Here is a 5,511-nt window from a genome sequence, read left to right on the forward strand (position 1 = left end):
TCATTGGAAGTGTAAGCCAATCCTGGCAGTTTCTTAGAGTGGGAATTATTATGCCCATTCTGCAGGTGCACAACTGAGACCCATGTGCAAGATCATGGAGTTAGTAGGTAGAAAAGGTGAGGTGTAAACCATGTCTTCTGAATTCAAGATCATGGAGTTAGTAGGTGGAGACCCATGTGCAAGATCACGGAGTTAGTAGGTGGAAAAGGTGAGGTGTAAACCATGTCATCTGAATTCAAGTCCGGCCTTCTTCCTGCAGTACCAGCCTGCAGAATTCTCTGAGCTCAGGGTTGGCTTAAGCCTGGGCCGGCGTGTATGGGTGCGATGTGATTCTGGATCAGTTGCCAGGCAGAGAACTCAGACTCCAGTCTTCTTTCTCCCTTGCCTTGAGCACCACCTTTCCACCCCTGTACCTGGAGCACAGCTGAGTCATTCCACAATGGGATCATCTGGAAAAAGCTATGACGTGACTGATTTAAAAGGAAGACCATGCAGTGAAGGACACCCTGTCCCCTGCTCAAATGCTGTGTGACCTTGGGCAAATTGTGAAATCTCTCTGAGCCCTGGTTTCCTCATTTAGTCTTCCCAGCCGCTGGGTGGGGGAGGGGCTGTTCTCCTCCTAATTTTAGAGCTGGCTGAGAGCAGTAATGGATGTTCTGGGAAGGGGAGGCTGAAGCAGAACTGAGAACAAATGCTCTTGCCCTCTTCTCCCAGCCCAAGAATCCCCTGAGCTGCATTTCTGACAACGTACATCTGGCTACGCCAGCGACCTTGCCCTCGTGCAAAGAGGCCCCTTCTGGCTCAGGCTGCCAGCATTCTTCCCACAGAGCCCACTGGCCTTCCACTGGATCTGGTGGGATTCCTGGAGGTTGTTCAGATGACCATGCCTTTCAGGGATTTTAGGACAGCTTCCTGTGCCCTGAAGTCTGTTCTTTCTTAGCCCTAATAAGGGAGCATAGAGTAGCTGCTTACACATTCCCTTCATCCCCAGATCATTCTTCTCTGGGCCTCTGCTCACAGACCTTCCATCAAGGAATTCACTACATTGTGTTGGAACGGTCTATGTCCCTGACTATCCCACAAGATGTGCTCCTTAAGGACAGAGACCTCATCTTAGTCTTTAAATCTCCACAGCCCAACCCTGGATATGGCTCAGTGGAAGTCCTCAAAAGCAACAGAGTAAAGTGGACTTTGGAGTCAGGAAGACTTGCATTCAAATCCCAGCTTTACTGCTGCTTAACTGTGGGGTCTTAGGCTGTTTTCTTTTTTTTCTTCTTTGAGCTTCAGTTTCCTCATCTGTGAAATAGTCTGATAGTATCACATCACAGGGCTGTTGTGAGGATTAAATGGCATAATGAATGGAAGGTACCAAGTCCTGCACCAAGTCCTGCACCCAGCCTGTAGTGACTAGCACCTGCTCCCTGCTGAACATGGTGGCTGGGGCTGGACATGGTCCTTGAGGGGTGATCTGAGCAGCCTGCAGCATTCTGGGCCTTTCAACTGCCTCATCCTGGTAACGTTCTCATGCTTCCTGGTGCCCTACAGATGGCTGTCTTCTGGTGGAGTCACCAGGTTGGAGGGGTCCTCAGAATGCCAACAGAACAGAGCAGCCCTGAGCTCTGGCATCTGTCATTGTGGCTTGACTGGATACGTATCTCCAGACTTCAAGGCAAGCATCTCTGGCTGAACCCACTGTGGAGATCCTAAATTGGCACCCCATAGAGTGAGCTGTCTGATTCTACAAAGGCAGTATTTCTAGGTTTCAAAGGAACTGAATAATTTAAAATGCACAAGACAAAAAGTGGGATTAAGGTGATCTGATAGGCTCTCCAGGCTGGGGTATCAATTATATACTCTCAACTCGTAAAGCCTTATTTGTGAGATTCAGAATTTATTATCTGTCTGAAGCACTAATTACCAGGTTTCTCTCTTTTAGTTTTACAGGTCTCTTTTCAAATTTATTTTTCTCTTTTTTTCCTCCCTCTGAGCCCAAATAGCTTCCATTCCTGAAGGGAAGTTGCCTGTTTGGAGATGAATAGAGGAAGATATTTGGGTTCAGGTTATCCTCTGGGGGCACTTTGGGGGAAGCAGCATGGGTTGGGGCAGGATAACCCTGATGTATATGTGTTAATAAACTTACTGTTTTCATTTAAAATTTTGTCAAAGGTATGCATGTTTATAGTTTAAAGAGGTGAAGAGTTCCATGTGGCCTACTTTATTTTTCCTTCCCTGTATAACTTTTGTTTTCCTAGGAGCTAATAACTATTTTATTCTTTTGTTTGTTTGCCTTTCTGTGTACTTATCACTAATTCAACTCCAGAGTCTTTGCTGATTGTCTATTCCAATATTTTCACCCACATCGGATGCTTATCAATTTCATTGTCCTGAAGAGTTTCCCTGACAGTCTTCTGACCTGGTGCCCTCAGAACAGGCAGCATTCGGTGTCTGGGCCTCATCTCATCCCGGGATCTCCCTTTATCAGCTTCCTAGGGATGCCCTTCCCTCCTCTCCTGTGTCAGAGTTTCCTGCCTGTTCAGTCTCCATCTATTTTGGTTTACAACTTTGTTTTGTTAGAGCACATCCTCTAATGGCTTCTCAGAAAGGATCCATGGGAGACAAAAATTTTGCCTTTGTGAAAATCATACTTGATTATTTGGTTGGATATAGAATTTAGGAGTGAGCTTTTTCTTTTGAAAATGAACTTTTCACGATTATCGTTTTGTTTCCAGTGATGTAAATAAGTCAATGCCATTCTGCTTCCTGAATCTCTTATATATTACCTGTTTTTTCCCCTTCTTATTAGGAAGCTTGTGAGCTCTTCTCATTGCTGCCAGAGATCTGAAAAATAATCTTGCTGTGCTGTGGTGAAAACTCATATTTATCCTTTGTGTTGAATATTTGATGGAACTTTTAGTCTAGAAACTCATGCTCTTCAGTTTTGGGAAATTTTCCTAAATTATTTCTTGGATGACTTTCTTTCCTTTATTTTTTTGCTTTTATCTTTCTGAGAACTTCTATAGTTTATATATTAGATTTCTTGGATTGATCTTCTAATTTTATCTGTCTTCTTAATTTTTTCCCTTTGAATTTTTGCACTCTTTTTTGAAATCTGTCTTCAACTTCATCTTCCAATCCTTTTATTTTTATTGCTTTATTCTTTTATATATTTGATATTCTTTTTTTTCTTTTTTATTATAATTTAAGTTCTAGGGTACATGTGCACAATGTGCAGGTTTGTTACATATGTATACATGTGTCATGTTGGTGTGCTGTACTCATTAACTCATCATTTACATTAGGTGTATCTCCTAATGCTATCCCTCCCCACTCCCCCCACCCCATAACAGGCCCCGGTATGTGATGTTCCCTGTCCTGTGTCCTAGTGTTCTCATTGTTCAATTCCAACCTATGAGTGAGAACATGCAGTGCTTGGTTTTTTGTCCTTGCGATAGGTTGCTGAGAATGATGGTTTCCAGCTTCATCCATGTCTCTACAAAGGACATGAACTCATCCTTTTTTATGGCTGCATTGTATTCCATGGTGTGTATGTGCCACATTTTCTTAATCCAATCTATCATTGATGGACATTTGGGTTGGTTCCAAGTTTTTGCTATTGTGAATAGTGCCATAATAAATATACTGCAAATCAAAACCATAATGAGATACCATCTCACACCAGTTAGAATGGTGATCATTAAAAAGTCAGGAAACAACAGGTGCTGGAGAGGGTGTGGAGAAATAGGAACAGTTTTACACTGTTGGTGGGACCATAAACTAGTTCAACTATTGTGCAAGACAGTGTGGCGATTCCTCAAGGATCTAGAACTAGAAATACCATTTGACCCAGCCATCCCATTACTGGGTATATACCCAAAAGATTATAAATCTTGCTGCTGTAAAGACACATGCACACGTATGTTTATTGTGGCACTATATTTGATTTTCAAATCATCCCTCACACAGCTCCAGAGAGAGTGTGCTAAAACACAGACTTATCATATTAAAGCCTTACTGGCTTTCCACTGCCTACAGGAGAAGTCCTGTGTTTTTGGTATGATCTGTGGGCCCCAGCACATTTCTCCAGAGTCATCACATTAAGCCTCTCCATGTAGCCAATGCTGCATCTGCTCCAGCCAACTCACCAGGCTGGATGCATGATGAAAAGACCCCCTTTTAGTCTTACTGGTCTCTTTCTAAATTTATTTACTTTTTCCCACACTGGGGCACAAGAGTTCTCCTTCATATAAAGGAATTGCCTGCTTGGAGATAGAGGATTTTGCTCTGACTGAGGCTTCCTTCTAGAATGCTTTTACCCTGACAGCTCTCAGAGTTGACTATGGTCTTGCCTTCCCTGCTGGATTGAGAAGTCCCCAAGGCTAGGAGCTGTTCCGAGCACCTGTCAAACCCCAGACCCATGGCAAGATAGACATTCAATCCACACTTGATGAGAGTTGATGAGTGCTCTCATGTAAACCTCTGGACTAGTCTCCTAACAGGTCCAGGAATGAATCCAACACAATCTCTGCATTCAGCGGATTACATAAGATGAAGATGGGGGCATGCAAGGTATGTTCATGTACACACACACACACATACACACATGGACTGAGTCAATAGTTGGTTGATTGCCACTAGTGCATTAAGAGTGGGACACACAGTGTGTGAAGAGAATTTCTGGGAAACAAAACTCACATCATATCCACGAAAGCTTCTTACGGGGTGCTGCAGTGCTACCTCTCTGGGCCATTGTGTGGACCTCAGGTGTCTCTGCTTCCCTAGGTGGGCCTCCCTTTGGTCTTTGCTGCCATCTCTCTGGCTGCTCTGTCCTTCTCTTAACAACAGGATAAAACCATTTTCCATTCTTTTCAATACTGAACAGCAGGCCGACATTTCCAAAAATTATTTCTCTGCAAATAGGAGCAAATCAGGAAGAGCTGAATTCTCTAAGCTCTGGCTAACTTTAGTGCCCGGATAGGGTCCATACTCTGTCCCAAGGGAGCCTATTTTACTAGTAACTACCATTCATTGGGCATGTCCTATGTGCCAAGCACCATGTGAAGTGCTCCAGGTATGTGATCTCATTTAAGTCTCACAACAAATCTGTCGGACAGGTATTGTCATCATTTTATATACTAGGAAGCTGAAGCTCAGAGAGGTTAAATGACTAATTCAAGATCACACAGTCCAAAAAGGCAGAATAAGCCAGGATTCAGATCCAGGTATGGTTATTTCACTCTTAAGCACAGTAAGAGAAGGAGGCCATAGAGGTTCTCATTTGGGTCAGGCACGGTGGCTCATACCTGTGATCCCAGCACTTTGGGAGCCCGAGGTAGACAGATCAACTTGAGGCCAGAGTTTGAGATCAGCCTGGCTAATATGGTGAGGACCTGATATCTACTAAAAATACAAAAATTCCTGAGTGTAGTGGCGAACACCTGTAATCCTAGCTACTTGGGAGGCTGAGGCATGAGAACTGCTTGAGCTTGGGAGGCAGGGGTTGCATGAGCTGAG

The sequence above is a fragment of the Papio anubis genome, chromosome 11 (genome assembly GCF_008728515.1).
Source record: "Papio anubis isolate 15944 chromosome 11, Panubis1.0, whole genome shotgun sequence".
Lineage (NCBI taxonomy): Eukaryota > Metazoa > Chordata > Mammalia > Primates > Cercopithecidae > Papio > Papio anubis.